Below are 22,867 nucleotides of genomic sequence, written 5' to 3' on the forward strand. Positions count from 1 at the left end.
ATCAGGTGCGGCGTCGCTCCGACACACCCAGTAGGATACAAAACGGCAAGAACGCCAAGGAGCGCTGCCGATAATTGTTTCTTCGTAGCTTATGATCCACAGCGGCAAGTTCGTTCTCAGCAGCTTGTACCTACAGCAGGATTACTGGCAGAGACGAGACCACAGTCCTCCGTTGTCGGGAGTTGGCATTTGCAGCCTCTGGCTTTTTTTGACCTTGTATCAGGTATTGTGAGGAAACTTGGTATTCTCCTCTGTTGGCGGAGACGCTTTTCCAGCGTTCTTGTGCAGAGGAGGAGTGCGCACCTAGTGGCGCTTGGGCAGTTCTCTCTGTTGGCTGAGACCGGCTGGTCTCTTGCAGAGAGGTTAAAACGCCCGCAATCTCCTGTGTTGGCTGAGTCGCAATTTCCAGCGTACTCGTGCAGAGGTGGAGTGCGCACCTAGAGGCGCTTGGGAGGTTGTTCTCTCTGTTGGATGAGACAGGCTTGTCTCGTGCAGAGAGGTTAAAACGCCCTATACTTTGTCCTCAAGTCTATCTTATTTTCATGTTCTTTACGTGACTATGTGTTCATCTAAGAAGTATTAGTGGCACTTTGATATATTTTCACCCACCGCTGCAACTCATAGGGGGAAGACCTAGCTGAAGAGTCCTGCTGTTACAAGGATTCCTGGTACTATTCTTTCCTTACTGCATTGGATTACATGAAGTGTAATTGCCACTATTCTTTCTACTGTTTTTTTGATATAGTTCCTATATAAAAGAAGCTAGAGATATTGAACTCAAAACTATGAATCTATCTCTCTAAACCATCCAGGATATAGGAGATATCGTATTTACTTACAGGTCTACATCCCCGCAGTCCCCTAAAAAGAAAAAAAAAAGATTTACTTACAGGTTTGAGAACAGAACCTAACATATAGTGAGTGAGATCGATAGAATAGGGAAGGTTAAGGTGCTGATCTTTTGTTGTCTGCTTTTGTCGCCCTTACAGGTCTACATCCCCGCAGTCCCCTTCTCTGTTTCTTTTTCCCTTGCTCAATCGCTCCCAAAAGTCTGTGCGTTCTGCAAACCGGACTTGGGTCGATTCAGAGGTGGGCCCCCATAGAGCATCACACAACCCTGAGGAACTGGATTCAGACGGCCTTGACAGAATTATCGGCCCAAGAATTAATTCCCTCCTGGTTGTGTGAGTCATGGCTACTCTAGAAGATGTGGTTGCAGCCCTGGCCTTGGTGCAGGCGGAATTAACCGCCTCATGCCAGGAAGCCGCGACATCACACGCTAGGGTAGATCAATTGCAGAGGAACCCCTTTGATCTTGGGGGAACGGCACGCCCTGCTTCATTAGTGGTAGAGATGCCAACACAGGTCCCGCTAGCCCCTCCGTAAAGGTTCCATGGGGACATAAAAAAGGTCCAAGTATTTATGACTCAAATACTTTTGCATTTCACCTGCAAACCCAAACTGTTTCTCACAAACCAAGCCAGAGTCTCATTTCTCATTTCTTATCTGGGTGGGGAAGCAGCACAGTGGGCTGTCCCTATAGTACGCAATGATGACCCGTTATTGCAAGATTGGGACGAGTTCAGAAACAGTTTTGAACGTACCTTTGATAGAAGAGCGGATACGTTCTCTGCAGATCGGGACCTCTTGGAGCTACACCAGGGTAACTCGGATTTAGTTACATACCTGAACAGCTTTCGACGTTTGGTTGCAGAGACCGATTGGCCCGAGGCGAAAAGGTCTGCAGTGTTCTATCGTGGGTTAACCGAAGAGATGAAAGACGTCCTAGCCCAGATAGATCCTCAACCAACAACGTGTACGGCTCTCATAGAACTAACCCTAAGACTAGATCATCGCCTGCGCGAACGGCGTGGAGAGAACAAAAGGAAGGAGAAAGTAATGCCCTACGGCGATAAACCTTTGAGTCCCGAAAAGAGTAGTGGAACTACAGAGGCCATGGACATCGGCACGGTAAGAGGCTCCCTAACCCTCAGCGAAAGAGATCACCGCCGGAAACAGGGACTATGCCTATACTGTGGTAAAAAAGGACATTTCTTGAGGGAGTGTCCGGTCAAACCCAAGTATGGCAAACCCCGAGTGGGACAAGCGGTGGTACTAACGGCTGGGAAGGATGAGGGAAATGCCAAAGCTTGAAGGATACAGAAGGGAGTTCTTCAGGCAGTCGGGTCATCCCTTCATTGAACACACGCTTGTCCAGAGAAAACAAACATTTCATAATACCAATGAGGCTCATGGTGGGGAACGTGGCTCGAGAAGTTAACGCCATGGTAGACTCCGGAGCCACAGGGTGTTTCATGGACAAAGGAGTGGCATCGTGTCTGGGGGTGAATCTTGAACTGAAGGAAGTGCCTGAACTGGTATTTGCGGTAGACGGAAAGGAATTGATTTCCGGACCTATCCAATATCACACCGAAGAGTGCGAAATGATATACGGTGAATACCATCGGGAGAAGATATCATTTAACATCATACAGGCCCCTATGTATGGAGCCATATTGGGCCTTCCATGGCTGAGGAAACACGAACCAGCAGTGAACTGGGGGGAGAAGACAATCCAGTTTGATTCTCAGTATTGTCGAACTCATTGTATTCATGACCCAAACCCAGGTTCTGGATATGTCAATCCGATCCATCACGTGGCCACAGCCGCAGAAAAAGAAGTGATCCTACCCTCATGTTATCAGAACTTTGCTGATGTGTTTAACGATACTCAGGCCGAAGTGTTACCACCACACAGAGACTACGATTGCCGGATTGATTTGATTCCGGGGTCAGAGACACCGTGTGGTAGGGTATATTCCCCCACGATACCAGAAAACAACTATTTAAGAGAGTATCTAGACAAGTTTCTAAGCCTAGGTTACATACGTCCCTCTCGATCGCCAGCCGCGTCTCCTCTTTTTTTTATTCCGAAGGCTAACGGTGAGTTGAGATGTTGTATTGACTTTAGGAGACTTAACGACATCACGATCAAGAATCGATATCCTCTTCCTCTGATTCCTGTGCTTCTGGAGCAGGTGAGAGCTGCGTCCATATACACCAAGCTTGATTTGCGGGGGGCATACCACCTGGTCCACGTCAAGAAAGGCGACGAATGGAAAACGGCCTTCAAGACGCGGTATGGACTCTACGAATACCTTGTGATGCCCTTTGGCCTCTGTAATGCTCCTGCTGCATTTCAGTTCTTCTTAAACGAAGTCTTGCAGGAGTATCTAGACGTCTTTACAGTAGTGTATATTGACGATATACTGGTGTATTCAAACACAGAACAGGAACACGTGGAACACGTGGGCTTAGTCCTACAGGACTAAGGAAACATCACTTGTTCTGCAAGATATCCAAATGTGATTTCCATGTGGATACAGTGGAGTTCCTGGGGGTTCTGCTTACTCCCTCGGGACAAGTCATGGCTGAGAGGAAGGTAAAAGCCATAGAAGACTGGCCTTGTCCACAGAACGTCAATGAGGTCCAAAGTCTGTTGGGCTTTGCAAATTTCTATCGCCGATTTATAAAGGATTTTTCTGACATGGTGGTACCGTTGACCAGACTCACCCAGAAAAGAACAAAGTTCCGATGGAACAAAGAAGCTCAAGCGGCTTTTGGGAGACTAAAGAAAGCATTCACCACGGCCCCGGTTCTCACGCATGCTAATCCCTCCTTACCATACATTGTGGAGGCTGACGCTTCAGGTGTCGCTATCGGAGCAGTGCTTTCCCAGAGACAGGATACCACGGGTTGGTTACACCCTATTGCATTCATGTCCAGAAAGTTAAATGAGGCCGAAGCCAACTACACCATAGCAGAAAAGGAGCTTCTGGCCATCCGATACGCTTTCTTGGAATGGAGACATCTGCTTCTGGGAGCGGCTCATCAGGTTACGGTATACACCGACCACCGGCACCTGCAATTTATGCGGGCGGCTCGACATCTCACCCCCAGACAATTGTGATGGATGCAATTCTTCGCTGAATATCATTTCCTGGTGACATTTCATCCAGGTCGGGAAAACAAGAAAGCGGACGCCTTAACACGACAAGACACCGCTCCCATGAGTGACAACCCGCAGGAGGAATCGATCATCGAACCGTGCAGAGTCATCTGTTCTGCGCACACAGAAACATTCCTTCAAAGAGTTCGTCAAAACATGCGGTCTATGGTATGGAGATGTTGGCTTCGTTCCCATCCGGAATGGCAAACAAGAGATGGGCTGGCTATGCAAGGACGGCGTGTTGTATTTTCCTGGTGTCATACCATTCCCAGTGCAGGACATCAAGGCGGCGAGAAAACATTAGACCGGGTATTGCGTCAATTCTGGTGGCCTTCGGTGCGGAGAGACGTGGTGACATGGGTAAAAGAATGTAACGTGTGTGCTCAAACAAAGACAGACCATCAACGCAAAGCAGGCCTATTACAGATCATGCCTACCCCTGTTGAACCTTGGGAGAGGATCTCCATTGATTTCATCGTGGGGTTGCCAGAGAGCCAAGGAAACACAGCCATAATTGTAGTGGTGGACTATCTTACAAAAATGGGCCACTTTCTGCCGTGCAAACAAGTACCTACAGCTAGTCAACTAGCCAAGTTGCTATTGCTACACGTGGTGAGGATCCACGGAATTCCAAAAACTATTGTTTCAGACCGAGGGGCCCAGTTCACAGCAAGATTCTGGAAAACCTGGTGTGCTGCCCTACAGATAGAATCCTCGCTTTCTACGAGCTTCCACCCCCAAACCGACGGTCAAACCGAAAGACTTAACCAGACTCTGAGACAGTATCTTCGATGTTACGTCAACAACAACACAGACGCATGGGTGGAGTGGCTGTGGGTGGCAGAAATATCGTACAACAGTGCCAAACATGCATCCACATCATACTCTCCTTTCTACTGTACATACGGGTTTCACCCACGTTTCAACCCTGTTGCCCTTCCTGGTCGTACTGAAAATATACCCGATCTCAGACAAAGGCTGCAGAGCATGCGCCAGGTCCTCTTAAACACTAGAGCCAATCTGCTAAAAGCCAAAACCAGTTGCAAGGCCCAGGCAGACGAACACCGTAGAACAGGTCCCGTATATAAGGTGGGGGATTGGGTCTGGTTATCAGCAAGAAACATACGTTTCAAACGATATAGTGTTTTTGGGCCAAAGTACATTGGTCCGTATCAAGTGTCCAATCTGGTAAACCCTGTGGCGGTCAAGCTCAAACTGCCTGGACACATGAGAATACATCCTGTATTTCATGTATCCTTGTTAAAACCCTTACAGGGTTCTTGTCCTAACAAACCAGCTCCTGTTGCAATCCAGGGTGAGGACGAATATGAAGTCAAGGGTATTCGAGATGCCAAACTATTGAGAGGCAAGGTATGGTACTTGGTGTCCTGGAAAGGATACGGTCCAGAAGAAGACTCCTGGGAGCCTTGGTGTTGGACCTGGGCCTCTTGGCAGGGTCATCCCTAAACTTTTTGCCTTCCTCCAATACTCTCTCTGACCTATTTTTGTTGGTTTAATGACTCTGGGCACTTTTACCACTGCTGACCAGTGCTAAAGTGCATATGCTCTCCCTACTGAAAAGTGTACATGTGATTGATGTCCATGATTGGTTCATTGGATTTACTGTTAGTCCCCAGTAAAGTGCACCAGGAGTGCCAGGGCTTGTGAATGCCAATGCTGCTAGTGGGTCTGCAGCGCTGGTTGCGCCACCCACAGAAGCAGCCTTAAAATGTGTCTAGGGTCTGCCATTGCAGAACCTGCGTGCAGTCTGGTACTGTCACACTGGCTGGGCAAGTGCACACACTTGCCAGCCCCTAAAACCTTCCCTTAACTTCATATTAGTCACCCCTATGGTAGGCCTGAGGGCAGGGTGCATTGTAAGCATAAGGTAGAACATGCCCTGATGTGTGTGGCATGTTCTAATAGTGAATTACTGCCAAATTCGTTTTTCACTATTGTAAGGCTACCAGTCCCCTTCTAGGCCAGATGGGCTGCTGGAATTATTACACTCTATAATCCCAGCAGGCTCAGGGAACATGGTAGAATTTAATGTTTAGTATGCCTGAACTCAGAATAATAAAATACTTCTTTTAGTAAAGTTTATTTTAATATCCTGTGTTTGCAAATGCTACTTTTAGAAAGCTAGCATTTGCTTGTCTAACCATTTCAGCCCGCCTCTGCTTTGTGTGTATCTGACTGTCTGAGTGTGTGAGTGACAGGGCTGGGAGTTGACAGGTGGTGAATAGCAGGATGACACCTTAGTGGGTGGTGGGAGTTTCCCCTGAATGATGCATCAGGCTGTGCTCTGCCTCCACAATGCTGGCTCCGCCCTCCTGGGGAGCGACTGATGACTCAGCCTGCACCTGGCCCAGGAAGGACCGAAGCTTGTCAACAAAGTGCTCAGGCTGCCCCTGTCCTCACAATGCCGGCTCCGCCCCCCTGGGGAGCGGCTGATGTGCCTGCCCTCACACTGAATGCAGAAGCAGAAGTACCCACCACAAGTGCTCAGGGACTGGAGCAGTTATGCAAAGGCCCCCCTGGCCTGTAAGAACAAAAGAAACTGGGTATAAAAGTAGGAGCCCTGCTCCTTGTAAATTAGATCCTGTTTGCGCTACAGAAGAAACTCTGCCCGAAGAGAAGGACCTGGAAGGACTACAAGGAGGAGTGCTGTCTCTGGCCTGTGTCTGGTGCCTTGCTGCAGAAGGAGAGGAAAAGAAAAGACTACAAGAGACTTTTGCTTTATTGAACTTTGTGCCAAACTCTGCTGAAAGATCTCCAAGGGCTTGCCTCTGAACTTGCCCCCTGACCAGCGCCCCAGGAACAGTGGGCGCTATCTCCCTGAAGAAAGCTACTGTGTGTGCTGCTTATCGCTGCAGCGCTGACTGAGGAGTCTGGGAGCGTTGTGCATCCCTGCCACGCTCCCCGTGATCCAGGGCATCGAGATCCCCCCAAGCACCGTGACAGGGGCCCAAAGCGACAGCAAGAGCAACGTGAGGCCCAGCCGCCGCTGGCCCGAGCACCGTGACTGCCACTGCCTGTGAGCCCCGAGAGCAACGTGAAGGAGGACCCGTCCGGTCCAAGCCCCCGAGTTGACTGCGCCTCGCGCCGTCAACCCCTCTGCGAAGACGGACTGCCGCCCTGCGATAACCCCCCTCTGCTCGGCATCCTGCCCGACAGCTCAGCTGTGAGCGCACAGCTGCAACCGGCACTTTGGCTGGGTACGTTCCGCACTTGGGGACCGTACTGCCACTTGCCGCCACCGCACAGCCGCCGCCTTCAGGGTCGGAGCGAACCCCAAAGGAAGGACCCTGCCGCCACTAATCACCGCCGCCCCGGGTGACCCGTGACCTGCCCGGCTGAGAGCCGCCGCTCGCCGTGACCCCAGAGAACCAACGCGACGTGGGACAGGCCCCCCCTTCCAGCCGTCCGCTCCACAAGAATTCCAAGGTACTTTGTCTTTGCCCTTCGCGGTGCGAGCGTCCTGCAAGCTGAGCTCGCACCGCGCTGTGTGACCTCGGGCGCCCCGGGAGCCTCGCAGCTGCTGGCTGCCTCACAGCGCGAGCCGCCCCTGAGACAGAGGCTCGCCCTGCTCCTGGCCCCCGAGGCCCCGCCTGACGCTCCCTGTGGCCCGCGGCCCCTCTCTCCTCGAGTGGAGCCCCGAAGGGTGACTCATTTCTAGAGCGGACCCGGCCGTGCCTTTCGCGGCTCACGCGGGAAGCGTGAGCTTTGGCAGGCCGGGCCCGATTTTCTCAGAGAAAGCGAGCGGAGACAGCGGGAAGCGCATTGAGGCGCTATAAGACATTGAACCTTTCAAAACCCGGGCAGAAGGCCCAAAGGATTGCATTTGCTTAAAGAACTGTGACTTTTTTGCTACAAGTAACTGGAACCTGCATTTTAAAAGTAACCCAAGACTGTATTTACAAGCCTGCTTTTGAACAAGATATAAAGAGATATATTTTTACAAATACAGTTTGGTGTCATTGTGTGGTGGGTTGGTGGTGAAGGGTGTGATGCTGCAAATGTTTAACCCTATGTGCCCCAGAGATTAGCCTAGACTGCTTGCGCCACACTACCTAGAGGGTAAGCAGAGGTTGTTCTTGAAGGTAACCCTCAGCCCTGACGGGGAAGAGAGAGGCCCTGCTTGTCGCCAGTGTTGCACTGCGCCAACCAGAGACTCCCCCTTCCTACATTGGACGCAGCGGTGAGGATCGCGAATTTACATTTGCAGTGTTCATACATTTACTATTGACCATTGCACAGTGATGACAGTCCAGTAACTAAGCCACAGACTTTTTTTATGATTTGCGAGAAGAGATCTCCATGTGTTTTTGAAGTCATGCCTGTGTCAGTGAAAATGGAAGAGGCAGCATCCATTTCTTCTATTGACTGTGATTGGGAGAAACTAGAAAACTACACTAGGAAACAGCTCAGGAGCTTCTGCAAAAATTTGAACATTTCCATGACCGGACTCTCCAGAAGGGAGCAGTTCCAAAAGGCGCTGAGGGCCTGGGTCAAGGCAAGGAATGCCCCTGGAAAGGATTTTGAATTTGAGGATGCAGAACAGCAGCTGGAGGGACCCCTGACTCCAGAGTGTAGGGGCGCAACCTCCCCATTGGGTAGCAGTGTTTCTGGCCGAGGTCTGTCGCCAGAGGAGCTGGCGGACAGACAGGCAACCCGAGATCATGAATTGAAGTTGGCAGAGCTGGGAATAAATGGGCAACTGGAGCTAGAATCTAGGAAGTTAGCCCTGGAAGTAATGAAAATGGAGCTTGCGCATGACTTAAGAATGAGGAAACTTGACTTGGAGCTCGAGGGGCTTGAGGCCAGGAGGGCTTCAGCCCAGCAACGAGAAATGTGTGTAGCTCAGAGATTGAGCTTTGCTGAGTTGGAGATGGAGTCCAGCTCAGATGGTGGCAGCAACATTCAGGTATCTAGTGCAGACAGCATAGCGCGCGCACCTAGAGATATGGCACCTGACTTGAAGGGGGTTAACTTACACCAGGAGGTTCAAGGGCATGAGGTAGCTCCAGTAGTGCGCAGTGTCCCTGAAGGGAATAGGGTAGCTGGCGTAGGAGTTCATGGTCCTAGTGGAGGGAGGGTTTCCCCATGGTTGAGGTCCTGGTGGGTGAGTGTAAGGACCGCCCAGAAGAGTGTGGGTTGTGTGACAGAGACAGTTCGCTACTGTCTGGCCAGTCTCAGAAGAATGGTGCGGAGTATGTGTGTGAGGCGCTGGATGGTGAGGTGAAGGATAATTTGGTTAACCCTGCTAGGGGGCTGTGTAATCCAATTGTGGGAGAGCATATTGTAAGTCCCAGTTTTCCAGAGCTATGCCAACACCTGTTTGAGAGTGAGTTCTCTGACCCCAGGGAGCTCACACTGGAGGCAGACCTTGTGGTGGATTCCAGAGGGTCTGGAGAGGCATTGGGGTGTGATCCTGTGGGGAGTGGCTCAGGTATCTTCCAGCCCAGAGTGGTGGAAGTGGCGCAGAGTAGCCCAGCTAGGTCCTGTAGTAGTGAGATGGGTGTAGGGCCTCACGTCCTGTCCTTAAGAGGAAGGAGTGAGAATGGGTTTTGTCCCGGTAGTGCCCAACCTCAGTCTCAGAGCCTGGATGGTTCTTTAAGGGAACACCAGGTTGGGAGCCTAGGCTGTCCGAATGAGTCACCCTCTGAGGGGGATCCCCCAGTGGCTAGAGAACGTGGAGGCTCTGTAAACAGAGCTCCAGTAGTTCTGGTGACTGGCAGTACCACTCCAGTTGGGAGGGTGCAGAAGTCCAGAAGGAGGGGCGAGAGGGGGAAAGAGTCCCCAGTGGAAGAACCAGTGGGTCAGGGGCCAGCCAGCAGGGCTGCGTCCCCAGTGAATGACCAGGGGGACACCACTTCTGTCCTGGGGGATCTTCCCACACTGTCAGAGGGACAGGGTTTGGGAGATCTGCGCCAGGCAGACTGTCGCACGACACATGAGCTATGTGCCACCCTCAGGGGGGGCAGGCGTGCTCCCCGGAAAGTCCTGGTGCGCCAGGCAAGTGTTCAACTGCAGGGTTGGGTCCCTGAGTTGGAGAGCCAGGTTCAGGTGTTGTCTGACCTGGAGGGTGGGACCACTGTAATCAGTGTCCTGACCCATGTCACTTCTAGGGGTACCACTCCAGTTGGGAGTGGGCAGTACTCTGGAAGGGGGTGCAGAGGGAGGGAGTCCTCGCCTCTGACCCCGGTGCGGCTTGAGGGTTTAGACCCTAGGTTTAAGGGCCAGGTGCAGGGTGTCCCCCCTGACCTGGTGCCCCAGTTGCAGGATAGCACCCCTGAACTGGTGAGCGAATTGTGCAGGTCACCTGCCCCAGGTGCCCTGACAATTCTGGAAGGGGGTACCACTCCAGGTGGGAGGGTACAGAGCCCCAAGGAGGAGGACCGGGTGTGGGAGAGGCCACCCCAGTCTTTGGTACAGCCGCCAGGTACAGACCTGGGACTGGTGGGTCAGTGCCAGGATGTCATACCTGACCTGACAGGAGGGAGAGTGGACAAAGGGTGCCAAGCACCTGGGGCTACTGCCCCCCACTCTTTAAGGCCACAGAGGTTTGAGAGCCCTGAGAGGCATGAGGCCTGGGTCTCATCTCTGACTACCGTCAGTGGCCGCTATGACTTGATGTCTGTCTGTTGGGACACACCTGGGAGCAAGTTAAGGTTAGAGGCTGCACAGGTGGTGTCCACAGAGGAAGAGAAGGGGGCCCCATGGATTAGCTGGGTGGACCCTGAGAGTATGGACAGAGGATTTGAAATAGGTTCAGTTTGGCGTAGAACTGGAATGTGCCCCTGCTGTTGCGGGCCAGGTCCATGTTCTATCGCCCTAAGCAGGGAAGCCCATCACAGTGGTGATTGGTCTACCCTGCGTTTTGGCTGGAAGGGGGTTGTGTTGGACCTGGGCCTCTTGGCAGGGTCATCCCTAAACTTTTTGCCTTCCTCCAATACTCTCTCTGGCCTATTTTTGTTGGTTTAATGACTCTGGGCACTTTTACCACTGCTGACCAGTGCTAAAGTGCATATGCTCTCCCTACTGAAAAGTGTACATGTGATTGATGTCCATGATTGGTTCATTGGATTTACTGTTAGTCCCCAGTAAAGTGCACCAGGAGTGCCAGGGCTTGTGAATGCCAATGCTGCTAGTGGGTCTGCAGCGCTGGTTGTGCCACCCACAGAAGCAGCCTTAAAATGTGTCTAGGGTCTGCCATTGCAGAACCTGCGTGCAGTCTGGTACTGTCACACTGGCTGGGCAAGTGCACACACTTGCCAGCCCCTAAAACCTTCCCTTAACTTCATATTAGTCACCCCTATGGTAGGCCTGAGGGCAGGGTGCATTGTAAGCATAAGGTAGAACATGCCCTGATGTGTGTGGCATGTTCTAATAGTGAATTACTGCCAAATTCATGTTTCACTATTGTAAGGCTACCAGTTCCCTTCTAGGCCAGATGGGCTGCTGGAATTATTACACTCTATAATCCCAGCAGGCTCAGGGAACATGGTAGAATTTAATGTTTAGTATGCCTGAACTCAGAATAATAAAATACTTCTTTTAGTAAAGTTTATTTTAATATCCTGTGTTTGCAAATGCTACTTTTAGAAAGCTAGCATTTGCTTGTCTAACCATTTCAGCCCGCCTCTGCTTTGTGTGTATCTGACTGTCTGAGTGTGTGAGTGACAGGGCTGGGAGTTGACAGGTGGTGAATAGCAGGATGACACCTTAGTGGGTGGTGGGAGTTTCCCCTGAATGATGCATCAGGCTGTGCTCTGCCTCCACAATGCTGGCTCCGCCCTCCTGGGGAGCGACTGATGACTCAGCCTGCACCTGGCCCAGGAAGGACCGAAGCTTGTCAACAAAGTGCTCAGGCTGCCCCTGTCCTCACAATGCCGGCTCCGCCCCCCTGGGGAGCGGCTGATGTGCCTGCCCTCACACTGAATGCAGAAGCAGAAGTACCCACCACAAGTGCTCAGGGACTGGAGCAGTTATGCAAAGGCCCCCCTGGCCTGTAAGAACAAAAGAAACTGGGTATAAAAGTAGGAGCCCTGCTCCTTGTAAATTAGATCCTGTTTGCGCTACAGAAGAAACTCTGCCCGAAGAGAAGGACCTGGAAGGACTACAAGGAGGAGTGCTGTCTCTGGCCTGTGTCTGGTGCCTTGCTGCAGAAGGAGAGGAAAAGAAAAGACTACAAGAGACTTTTGCTTTATTGAACTTTGTGCCAAACTCTGCTGAAAGATCTCCAAGGGCTTGCCTCTGAACTTGCCCCCTGACCAGCGCCCCAGGAACAGTGGGCGCTATCTCCCTGAAGAAAGCTACTGTGTGTGCTGCTTATCGCTGCAGCGCTGACTGAGGAGTCTGGGAGCGTTGTGCATCCCTGCCACGCTCCCCGTGATCCAGGGCATCGAGATCCCCCCAAGCACCGTGACAGGGGCCCAAAGCGACAGCAAGAGCAACGTGAGGCCCAGCCGCCGCTGGCCCGAGCACCGTGACTGCCACTGCCTGTGAGCCCCGAGAGCAACGTGAAGGAGGACCCGTCCGGTCCAAGCCCCCGAGTTGACTGCGCCTCGCGCCGCCAACCCCTCTGCGAAGACGGACTGCCGCCCTGCGATAACCCCCCTCTGCTCGGCATCCTGCCCGACAGCTCAGCTGTGAGCGCACAGCTGCAACCGGCACTTTGGCTGGGTACGTCCCGCACTTGGGGACCGTACTGCCACTTGCCGCCACCGCACAGCCGCCGCCTTCAGGGTCGGAGCGAACCCCAAAGGAAGGACCCTGCCGCCACTAATCACCGCCGCCCCGGGTGACCCGTGACCTGCCCGGCTGAGAGCCGCCGCTCGCCGTGACCCCAGAGAAGCAACGCGACGTGGGACAGGCCCCCCCTTCCAGCCGTCCGCTCCACAAGAATTCCAAGGTACTTTGTCTTTGCCCTTCGCGGTGCGAGCGTCCTGCAAGCTGAGCTCGCACCGCGCTGTGTGACCTCGGGCGCCCCGGGAGCCTCGCAGCTGCTGGCTGCCTCACAGCGCGAGCCGCCCCTGAGACAGAGGCTCGCCCTGCTCCTGGCCCCCGAGGCCCCGCCTGACGCTCCCTGTGGCCCGCGGCCCCTCTCTCCTCGAGTGGAGCCCCGAAGGGTGACTCATTTCTAGAGCGGACCCGGCCGTGCCTTTCGCGGCTCACGCGGGAAGCGTGAGCTTTGGCAGGCCGGGCCCGATTTTCTCAGAGAAAGCGAGCGGAGACAGCGGGAAGCGCATTGAGGCGCTATAAGACATTGAACCTTTCAAAACCCGGGCAGAAGGCCCAAAGGATTGCATTTGCTTAAAGAACTGTGACTTTTTTGCTACAAGTAACTGGAACCTGCATTTTAAAAGTAACCCAAGACTGTATTTACAAGCCTGCTTTTGAACAAGATATAAAGAGATATATTTTTACAAATACAGTTTGGTGTCATTGTGTGGTGGGTTGGTGGTGAAGGGTGTGATGCTGCAAATGTTTAACCCTATGTGCCCCAGAGATTAGCCTAGACTGCTTGCGCCACACTACCTAGAGGGTAAGCAGAGGTTGTTCTTGAAGGTAACCCTCAGCCCTGACGGGGAAGAGAGAGGCCCTGCTTGTCGCCAGTGTTGCACTGCGCCAACCAGAGACTCCCCCTTCCTACATTGGACGCAGTGGTGAGGATCGCGAATTTACATTTGCAGTGTTCATACATTTACTATTGACCATTGCACAGTGATGACAGTCCAGTAACTAAGCCACAGACTTTTTTTATGATTTGCGAGAAGAGATCTCCATGTGTTTTTGAAGTCATGCCTGTGTCAGTGAAAATGGAAGAGGCAGCATCCATTTCTTCTATTGACTGTGATTGGGAGAAACTAGAAAACTACACTAGGAAACAGCTCAGGAGCTTCTGCAAAAATTTGAACATTTCCATGACCGGACTCTCCAGAAGGGAGCAGTTCCAAAAGGCGCTGAGGGCCTGGGTCAAGGCAAGGAATGCCCCTGGAAAGGATTTTGAATTTGAGGATGCAGAACAGCAGCTGGAGGGACCCCTGACTCCAGAGTGTAGGGGCGCAACCTCCCCATTGGGTAGCAGTGTTTCTGGCCGAGGTCTGTCGCCAGAGGAGCTGGCGGACAGACAGGCAACCCGAGATCATGAATTGAAGTTGGCAGAGCTGGAAATAAATGGGCAACTGGAGCTAGAATCTAGGAAGTTAGCCCTGGAAGTAATGAAAATGGAGCTTGCGCATGACTTAAGAATGAGGAAACTTGACTTGGAGCTCGAGGGGCTTGAGGCCAGGAGCGCTTCAGCCCAGCAACGAGAAATGTGTGTAGCTCAGAGATTGAGCTTTGCTGAGTTGGAGATGGAGTCCAGCTCAGATGGTGGCAGCAACATTCAGGTATCTAGTGCAGACAGCATAGCGCGCGCACCTAGAGATATGGCACCTGACTTGAAGGGGGTTAACTTACACCAGGAGGTTCAAGGGCATGAGGTAGCTCCAGTAGTGCGCAGTGTCCCTGAAGGGAATAGGGTAGCTGGCGTAGGAGTTCATGGTCCTAGTGGAGGGAGGGTTTCCCCATGGTTGAGGTCCTGGTGGGTGAGTGTAAGGACCGCCCAGAAGAGTGTGGGTTGTGTGACAGAGACAGTTCGCTACTGTCTGGCCAGTCTCAGAAGAATGGTGCGGAGTATGTGTGTGAGGCGCTGGATGGTGAGGTGAAGGATAATTTGGTTAACCCTGCTAGGGGGCTGTGTAATCCAATTGTGGGAGAGCATATTGTAAGTCCCAGTTTTCCAGAGCTATGCCAACACCTGTTTGAGAGTGAGTTCTCTGACCCCAGGGAGCTCACACTGGAGGCAGACCTTGTGGTGATTCCAGAGGGTCTGGAGAGGCATTGGGGTGTGATCCTGTGGGGAGTGGCTCAGGTATCTTCCAGCCCAGAGTGGTGGAAGTGGCGCAGAGTAGCCCAGCTAGGTCCTGTAGTAGTGAGATGGGTGTAGGGCCTCACGTCCTGTCCTTAAGAGGAAGGAGTGAGAATGGGTTTTGTCCCGGTAGTGCCCAACCTCAGTCTCAGAGCCTGGATGGTTCTTTAAGGGAACACCAGGTGGGGAGCCTAGGCTGTCCGAATGAGTCACCCTCTGAGGGGGATCCCCCAGTGGCTAGAGAACGTGGAGGCTCTGTAAACAGAGCTCCAGTAGTTCTGGTGACTGGCAGTACCACTCCAGTTGGGAGGGTGCAGAAGTCCAGAAGGAGGGGCGAGAGGGGGAAAGAGTCCCCAGTGGAAGAACCAGTGGGTCAGGGGCCAGCCAGCAGGGCTGCGTCCCCAGTGAATGACCAGGGGGACACCACTTCTGTCCCTGGGGATCTTCCCACACTGTCAGAGGGACAGGGTTTGGGAGATCTGCGCCAGGCAGACTGTCGCACGACACATGAGCTATGTGCCACCCTCAGGGGGGGCAGGCGTGCTCCCCGGAAAGTCCTGGTGCGCCAGGCAAGTGTTCAACAGCAGGGTTGGGTCCCTGAGTTGGAGAGCCAGGTTCAGGTGTTGTCTGACCTGGAGGGTGGGACCACTGTAATCAGTGTCCTGACCCATGTCACTTCTAGGGGTACCACTCCAGTTGGGAGTGGGCAGTACTCTGGAAGGGGGTGCAGAGGGAGGGAGTCCTCGCCTCTGACCCCGGTGCAGCTTGAGGGTTTAGACCCTAGGTTTAAGGGCCAGGTGCAGGGTGTCCCCCCTGACCTGGTGCCCCAGTTGCAGGATAGCACCCCTGAACTGGTGAGCGAATTGTGCAGGCCACCTGCCCCAGGTGCCCTGACAATTCTGGAAGGGGGTACCACTCCAGGTGGGAGGGTACAGAGCCCCAAGGAGGAGGACCGGGTGTGGGAGAGGCCACCCCAGTCTTTGGTACAGCCGCCAGGTACAGACCTGGGACTGGTGGGTCAGTGCCAGGATGTCATACCTGACCTGACAGGAGGGAGAGTGGACAAAGGGTGCCAAGCACCTGGGGCTACTGCCCCCCACTCTTTAAGGCCACAGAGGTTTGAGAGCCCTGAGAGGCATGAGGCCTGGGTCTCATCTCTGACTACCGTCAGTGGCCGCTATGACTTGATGTCTGTCTGTTGGGACACACCTGGGAGCAAGTTAAGGTTAGAGGCTGCACAGGTGGTGTCCACAGAGGAAGAGAAGGGGGCCCCATGGATTAGCTGGGTGGACCCTGAGAGTATGGACAGAGGATTTGAAATAGGTTCAGTTTGGCGTAGAACTGGAATGTGCCCCTGCTGTTGCGGGCCAGGTCCATGTTCTATCGCCCTAAGCAGGGAAGCCCATCACAGTGGTGATTGGTCTACCCTGCGTTTTGGCTGGAAGGGGGTTGTGTTGGACCTGGGCCTCTTGGCAGGGTCATCCCTAAACTTTTTGCCTTCCTCCAATACTCTCTCTGGCCTATTTTTGTTGGTTTAATGACTCTGGGCACTTTTACCACTGCTGACCAGTGCTAAAGTGCATATGCTCTCCCTACTGAAAAGTGTACATGTGATTGATGTCCATGATTGGTTCATTGGATTTACTGTTAGTCCCCAGTAAAGTGCACCAGGAGTGCCAGGGCTTGTGAATGCCAATGCTGCTAGTGGGTCTGCAGCGCTGGTTGTGCCACCCACAGAAGCAGCCTTAAAATGTGTCTAGGGTCTGCCATTGCAGAACCTGCGTGCAGTCTGGTACTGTCACACTGGCTGGGCAAGTGCACACACTTGCCAGCCCCTAAAACCTTCCCTTAACTTCATATTAGTCACCCCTATGGTAGGCCTGAGGGCAGGGTGCATTGTAAGCATAAGGTAGAACATGCCCTGATGTGTGTGGCATGTTCTAATAGTGAATTACTGCCAAATTCGTGTTTCACTATTGTAAGGCTACCAGTTCCCTTCTAGGCCAGATGGGCTGCTGGAATTATTACACTCTATAATCCCAGCAGGCTCAGGGAACATGGTAGAATTTAATGTTTAGTATGCCTGAACTCAGAATAATAAAATACTTCTTTTAGTAAAGTTTATTTTAATATCCTGTGTTTGCAAATGCTACTTTTAGAAAGCTAGCATTTGCTTGTCTAACCATTTCAGCCCGCCTCTGCTTTGTGTGTATCTGACTGTCTGAGTGTGTGAGTGACAGGGCTGGGAGTTGACAGGTGGTGAATAGCAGGATGACACCTTAGTGGGTGGTGGGAGTTTCCCCTGAATGATGCATCAGGCTGTGCTCTGCCTCCACAATGCTGGCTCCGCCCTCCTGGGGAGCGACTGATGACTCAGCCTGCACCTGGCCCAGGAAGGACCGAAGCTTGTCAACAAAGTGCTCAGGCTGCCCCTGTCCTCACAATGCCGGCTCCGCCCCCCTGGGGAGCGGCTGATGTGCCTGCCCTCACACTGAATGCAGAAGCAGAAGTACCCACCACAAGTGCTCAGGGACTGGAGCAGTTATGCAAAGGCCCCCCTGGCCTGTAAGAACAAAAGAAACTGGGTATAAAAGTAGGAGCCCTGCTCCTTGTAAATTAGATCCTGTTTGCGCTACAGAAGAAACTCTGCCCGAAGAGAAGGACCTGGAAGGACTACAAGGAGGAGTGCTGTCTCTGGCCTGTGTCTGGTGCCTTGCTGCAGAAGGAGAGGAAAAGAAAAGACTACAAGAGACTTTTGCTTTATTGAACTTTGTGCCAAACTCTGCTGAAAGATCTCCAAGGGCTTGCCTCTGAACTTGCCCCCTGACCAGCGCCCCAGGAACAGTGGGCGCTATCTCCCTGAAGAAAGCTACTGTGTGTGCTGCTTATCGCTGCAGCGCTGACTGAGGAGTCTGGGAGCGTTGTGCATCCCTGCCACGCTCCCCGTGATCCAGGGCATCGAGATCCCCCCAAGCACCGTGACAGGGGCCCAAAGCGACAGCAAGAGCAACATGAGGCCCAGCCGCCGCTGGCCCGAGCACCGTGACTGCCACTGCCTGTGAGCCCCGAGAGCAACGTGAAGGAGGACCCGTCCGGTCCAAGCCCCCGAGTTGACTGCGCCTCGCGCCGTCAACCCCTCTGCGAAGACGGACTGCCGCCCTGCGATAACCCCCCTCTGCTCGGCATCCTGCCCGACAGCTCAGCTGTGAGCGCACAGCTGCAACCGGCACTTTGGCTGGGTACGTCCCGCACTTGGGGACCGTACTGCCACTTGCCGCCACCGCACAGCCGCCGCCTTCAGGGTCGGAGCGAACCCCAAAGGAAGGACCCTGCCGCCACTAATCACCGCCGCCCCGGGTGACCTGTGACCTGCCCGGCTGAGAGCCGCCGCTCGCCGTGACCCCAGAGAAGCAACGCGACGTGGGACAGGCCCCCCCTTCCAGCCGTCCGCTCCACAAGAATTCCAAGGTACTTTGTCTTTGCCCTTCGCGGTGCGAGCGTCCTGCAAGCTGAGCTCGCACCGCGCTGTGTGACCTCGGGCGCTCCGGGAGCCTCGCAGCTGCTGGCTGCCTCACAGCGCGAGCCGCCCCTGAGACAGAGGCTCGCCCTGCTCCTGGCCCCCGAGGCCCCGCCTGACGCTCCCTGTGGCCCGCGGCCCCCCTCTCCTCGAGTCGAGCCCCGAAGGGTGACTCATTTCTAGAGCGGACCCGGCCGTGCCTTTCGCGGCTCACGCGGGAAGCGTGAGCTTTGGCAGGCCGGGCCCGATTTTCTCCGAGAAAGCGAGCGGAGACAGCAGGAAGCGCATTGAGGCGCTATAAGACATTGAACCTTTCAAAACCCGGGCAGAAGGCCCAAAGGATTGCATTTGCTTAAAGAACTGTGACTTTTTTGCTACAAGTAACTGGAACCTGCATTTTAAAAGTAACCCAAGACTGTATTTACAAGCCTGCTTTTGATCAAGATATAAAGAGATATATTTTTACAAATACAGTTTGGTGTCATTGTGTGGTGGGTTGGTGGTGAAGGGTGTGATGCTGCAAATGTTTAACCCTATGTGCCCCAGAGATTAGCCTAGACTGCTTGCGCCACACTACCTAGAGGGTAAGCAGAGGTTGTTCTTGAAGGTAACCCTCAGCCCTGACGGGTGAGAGAGAGGCCCTGCTTGTCGCCAGTGTTGCACTGCGCCAACCAGAGACTCCCCCTTCCTACACTTGGGATGCAGTGCATGCCCCTAGACTGGTTGCTCGGTTTCACCGTCTTCATCCGGGAAAGCCCACCGTCAGCTAGCGACAAGGGAAGAGGGAGGTGTACTGTAACAACCGCGCTGAAGCGGCACCGGTTATTACGCTAGCTGCGTGATTACCTTGTGGAGAAGCCGCATCGGATCACACGCGAGATGCGTGGAATACAGCACATATGAAACCGGCAAAGACTACGACTCCCATGACGCTTAGCGCAAGTCGCGCTAGAGCACCAGGTGGAAATCAGGCGCGGCGTCGCTCCGACACACCCAGTAGGATACAAAACGGCAAGAACGCCAAGGAGCGCTGCCGATAATTGTTTCTTCGTAGCTTATGGTCCACAGCGGCAAATTCGTTCTCAGCAGCTTGTACGTACAGCAGGATTACTGGCAGAGACGAGACCACAGTCCTCCGTTGTCGGGAGTTGGCATTTGCAGCCTCCGGCTTTTTTGGACCTTGTATCAGGTATTGTGAGGAAACTTGGTATTCTCCTCTATTGGCGGAGACGCTTTTCCAGCGTTCTTGTGCAGAGGAGGAGTGCGCACCTAGTGGCGCTTGGGCAGTTGTTCTCTCTGTTGGCTGAGACCGGCTGGTCTCTTGCAGAGAGGTTAAAACGCCCGCAATCTCCTCTGTTGGCTGAGTCGCAATTTCCAGCGTACTCGTGCAGAGGAGGAGTGCGCACCTAGAGGCGCTTGGGAGGTTGTTCTCTCTGTTGGATGAGACAGGCTTGTCTCGTGCAGAGAGGTTAAAATGCCCTATACCTTGTCCTCAAGTCTATCTTATTTTCATGTTCTGTACGTGACTATGTGTTCATCTAAGAAGTATCAGTGGCACTTTGATATATTTCCACCCACCGCTGCAACTCATAGGGGGAAGACCTAGCTGAAGAGTCCTGCTGTTACAAGGATTCCCGGTACTATTCTTTCCTTACTGCATTGGATTACATGAAGTGTAATTGCCACTATTCTTTCTACTGGTTTTTTGATATAGTTCCTATACAAAAGAAGCTAGAGATATTGAACTCAAAACTATGAATCTATCTCTCTAAAGCATCCAGGATATAGGAGATATCGTATTTACTTACAGGTGTGAGAACAGAACCTAACATATAGTGAGTGAGATCGATAGAATAGGGAAGGTTAAGGTGCTGATCTTTTGTTGTCTGCTTTTGTCGCTCTTACAGGTCTACATCCCCGCAGTCCCCTTCCCTGTTTCTTTTTTCCTCGCTCAATCGCTCCCAAAAGTCTGTGCGTTCTGCAAACCGGACTTGGGTTGATTCAGAGGTGGGCCCCCATGGAGCATCACACAACGCCGAGGAACTGGATTCAGACGGCCTTGACAGTTTCTCTGGGAATTACGGCTATTACGGTGGCCCTATTACAAGGTAGATCTTTTTCAAATACGGTGGCATAAGGAGGCCTTCAATTAACCATTGTGAGCATCAGAGGCATTGTGCTGTCCACCCAGTGTATGGTGATAGTTCTGCCATAGGTTGGCTATCATTATCATGCAGTCAGCATTGCATCCTTGGCATTCTTGTGGACATCTGAGGCACAGTAGTAGAGACCTATGGCACATGCGAGAACCAATGATTTCTATTGGTCATCCTGCCTGTAGTGTGACATAAGTAACACTTGTTGGCAACCACTAGCACATGATAGGTATCCCTGGCATTTGATTTTGCTGCATGGGCATGTGTGGAAGATTTTATCCTTTTGGGCCAGAAGAACCTTTCAGTACATGATTAAAATGACCAGCTTGTATTTGGGAACAAACGTGTGGGTTTGTAAGAAAAAATAAAAGCTGAGGTTTGATAATAAACATGTATCTTTAAAAACTATAAGCTTTTCGTTGGGAGAATTGAATTTGTTTAGACACAAAATAGAGCTTTCATTTGAGACCGAATATTTACACGAAATCGAAATGGAAAGATTTGTGATTGCACTCCATGAACTCCTCAGATTCCCACAGTGAAACTACTAGACCGGGTGCACTCTCTGTCCATGAGTATCAGAAAATAGAAACATTAGCCAAGCGATGAAGTGGTCACCACAGGTGTAATACTGTCACATTGTAAAATCTTATTCAAAATAATACAAATAAACCTTTATCTTCATTAAAATTTAATTTTTCATTCTTGTTGGTAATTGCTACAACATAACGTTTTAGTGATTTCCAATGATTGAGCACGTAATAATTGGTTCGGTTTATAAAAAAAAAAATTCCAACAGAACAGCCTAATTAGTATTCGCTGCCTCTCCAATGCGTTTTAGATCATTAATCTTCATCCTGGGATTACTTGATTTTTTGGATCTGATTAGTAGGTGTATACAAGTGTGATCCACCTTGGAACTGTTGGTGGAGTGCAGTGCTTGCAACACCAAAAGCAGCTGTACATCTGTGGTGACCACTTGGTCACTTGACAATCTGAGATTCAAGGACATAAATATTGGGTTTTGATAATATATTTAGAACTATCTTACCCCTCGCACGTTGCTGCGATCTCCGAAGAAAGGAAATTCAAGGAAACTCGTTATGATAACATTCAATTTACATTGTGTCATTTTTATTGAAACTTATTCATTTTATTATGGAAAACATTTCAAAGTGTCGTTTTAATTCTATTTATTTATTCGAGTGCTTAATGTGGATACACGATTTTTTGGTTTTCCGTTTGGTGCGTACATCAGTATTCGAAAGAGTATCAGGGCACTGGGGGGGTCGATATTTTAAAAAAATGTATGCCAGAAACCTTCGCGGGAGTGTACTCAACAACTTCCCAAAGTTTCCGCACGATCGGATGAATGGTGATTTAATTCTATTTATTTATTCGAGTGCTTGTGGTTACACGATTTTTTGTTTTTCCGTCTTGTGCGTACATCAGTATTCGAAAGGTTATGAGGGCCCTGGGGGGCCGATATTTAAAATAATGTTATACCTGAAACATTTGCGGGAGTGTACTCAACAACTTCCCAAAGTGTCATGGCGATCAGATGAATGGTGTTGTTATTCTATTTATTTATTCAAGTGATTGTGGATACACAACTTTTGGTTTTTCCGTCTGGTGCGTACTTCAGTATTCAAAAGATTATGAGGGCCCTTGGGGGTGATATTTAAAAAAAAATTATGCCAGAAACCTTTGCGAAAGTGTACTCAACAACTTCCCATAGTTTCATGGTGATTTTGTGTTTTTCCGTCTTGTGCATACATCACTATTCGAAAGATTATGAGGGCCCTGGGGGGCTGAAATTTAAAAAACTTATGCCAGAAACCTTCGCGGGAGTGTACTCAACAACTTCCCAAAGTTTCATGGTGATCGGATGAATGGTGTTTTAATTCTATTTATTTATTCGAGTGCTTGTGGATACATGATTTGTTGTTTTTCTGTCTGGTACGTACATCAGTATTCGAAAGATTATGAGGGCCCTGGAGGACCGATATTTAAAAAAAAAATTATGCCAGAAACCTTTGCGGGAGTGTACTCAACAACTTCCAAAAGTTGCATGGCGATCGGATGAATGGTGTACTAATGCATAAAGGACAAACAGACAGACAGACAGACATACATTTGTTTTTATATATATAGATTGATGTTGGAGTGAGAATTTATGCTGAGTTGGGGACACATATCTGATTCAACATAACATTTAATTTTTCCCCTTGTTCACCTGCAAGCCGATTTTCATTAATACTATATTA

This window comes from Lissotriton helveticus, chromosome 10, assembly GCF_964261635.1.
Source record: "Lissotriton helveticus chromosome 10, aLisHel1.1, whole genome shotgun sequence".
NCBI classification, from domain to species: domain Eukaryota; kingdom Metazoa; phylum Chordata; class Amphibia; order Caudata; family Salamandridae; genus Lissotriton; species Lissotriton helveticus.